The sequence below is a fragment of the Callithrix jacchus genome, chromosome X (genome assembly GCF_049354715.1).
Source record: "Callithrix jacchus isolate 240 chromosome X, calJac240_pri, whole genome shotgun sequence".
Taxonomy (NCBI): domain Eukaryota; kingdom Metazoa; phylum Chordata; class Mammalia; order Primates; family Cebidae; genus Callithrix; species Callithrix jacchus.
The window spans coordinates 50019199-50021262 of NC_133524.1; the positions used below are offsets into that span (position 1 = coordinate 50019199).

At 47.2% G+C, this 2064-nt stretch overlaps 1 pseudogene; it reads right to left on the reverse strand.

Annotated features, from left to right (window-relative positions):
* Positions 1-288: 288 nt before the first annotated feature.
* Positions 289-1818, reverse strand: LOC100895161 (sal-like protein 1 pseudogene; annotated as a pseudogene).
* Positions 1819-2064: the final 246 nt, after the last annotated feature.

Genomic DNA, 2064 nt, shown 5'->3' on the forward strand with positions numbered 1-2064 from the left:
ACTGCCTAGCAGGGCAACTTCAGCACTCTAGTCAATTAGTATTTAGTCCAAAATACAGAAGATAAAAGTTAATACTTTCATTCCGTTTGCAAAGCGAGGTTATATCACTAATAAATAAGCCTTCGTAGAACTCCAAAGTTGAACGAGGTACAAAAGAATGTCTTCATAATGTTGTAGTTCATAGGTCTGGGGAACCAGAAGGAAGGGTTATGGGGGCAAGGAGTAGGAGGCCACCATAGGTCATATTCTGAACAGGAGTGAATGCTAATGTCTCCAGCCTGACGTGCTTTAACTTGTGACAATCTCTTTGCTGTCCTCCATGAAGCAGGTGAAGCAGAAGTTGGTTCTTTTCTGACTGCTTGCCATTTTCTCCAGGCTGGCCAGAGAAGTACTGGGCTCTAAGTTCTAGAGGTTCTCCAGATTTCCTGTCAGCCCACAAACAGGTGAGCTGTTCCCAATGCCGAGGTTTCCGGGAATTGGAGGGATGCCACCATTCTAAATGACGGAGATCCCGTTGGCCTTCAAAGTCAACCTGTTGGAGTGTGGTGCTGCATACTGATTCCAGAAGCTGGAAGGATCACCACTTCCTGATCTTGCCGCCAAATCCTTATGGAACATTTCTGAAAACTTGACAGGATTGCCTCCTAGAAATGTCATGGGGCCCTCTCCAGAGAGCCACCTACCCTGTCACACAGGAGTGCTATTCCACATGTGAGTGCCCATGTGTACCTTTTGTTGTGACAGCTCTTCCACAAATAATGAAAGCAAAGAGTTTCTCTCCAGTGTGAGTTCTACAGGGCACGCAACCTCTCAACAAGGAGGAGGTTTTGCCACATGTGTTGCAATAGTGCTGCTTGGGAGTTCTCCTGGGCAGAGTCAGGAGCAGAACTCGCAGTGTGGCAGAGGAAGACAGAGGCCCAGAAGGGATGTGACTGGTGGGGGTGTCCTTACTGTCCTGAGGAGAAACATGCACAAGGCCATTGACCTCCGTTTTGATGAGAGATAACAACGAGTTGGCAGGAATCACCACAGAGTTCTGACTGGAGCCAAGGTTGGATCTGGGCTCAAAGAGCTGTGATGGTAGATCTCACATCTGATGCGTCAACATGTGCTGCTTTAAATGACCCTTTGTGGAAAAGTCATGATTGCAAACTGTGCAAATAAATGGTCTCTCTTCTGTACGATTTCCATAGTGAATGTACAAGGCAGTCTGACAAGCAAATGTTTTGCTACAAATGTTGCAAGTAGTGTTTCTTAAATTTACCCTGGCCTCTGAAAGGGAAGAGTATCCCCAAAGAATCTTCTTTGATGATTTTCTCTATGTGACTAGATATCAGATCCAAAGCCCCACCATTCACTAGAATGAATGACAAACCATTGGCAAACTCATTTGGGACCACTGCCTATGGTTTCTCCTCCTTGCTGGGTGACTTATGGAACCCCTGGGTGCTGTTGGATGGGGACAGAGCCTGCATGGAAGACAGAGTCTCTGAGATGGCTGGGCTGCCAGCACTTTGGCTCTCCATGTCACCACCCACTGAAGATGAATCATTGATCAGGACATCATCCTCAATAGACTCACTCTCCACTGACTTCAGGCTGGCCTGCAGCAGCTCTGCTAGGCTGATATTTATCATCTTCATCTGATGTTCCAAAGCAGTGATGCTTGACATCTCTAGGGGCAAAGTTTGGGAGTCATCCGCAAACTTGGGTATATTAGGAATGCTGCCCTCAGGATAAGCAATTTTTTAAAAATTGCTTTTAAAAAGTCTCAAAATTATGGAAATTGAGCAGCGGTGTGGTGGTGGCAGTTCCCATTGCCCTCCCACTCCTGGGCTCCCTGGCCCCACGCACAGCACGTGTGTGTCCATGTGTCCTACTATAATTATCTGCATAGAGTTGTTTCTTTTTTTGACAGAGTCTTGCTCTGTCACTTAGGCTACAGTGCAGAGGCACAATCTTGGCAGCTCACTGCAACCTCTGCCTTCTGGGTTCAATTGAATCTCATGCCTCGGCCTCCCCAGTAGTTGGGACTACAGGCGCCTGCCACTACACCCCGCTAAT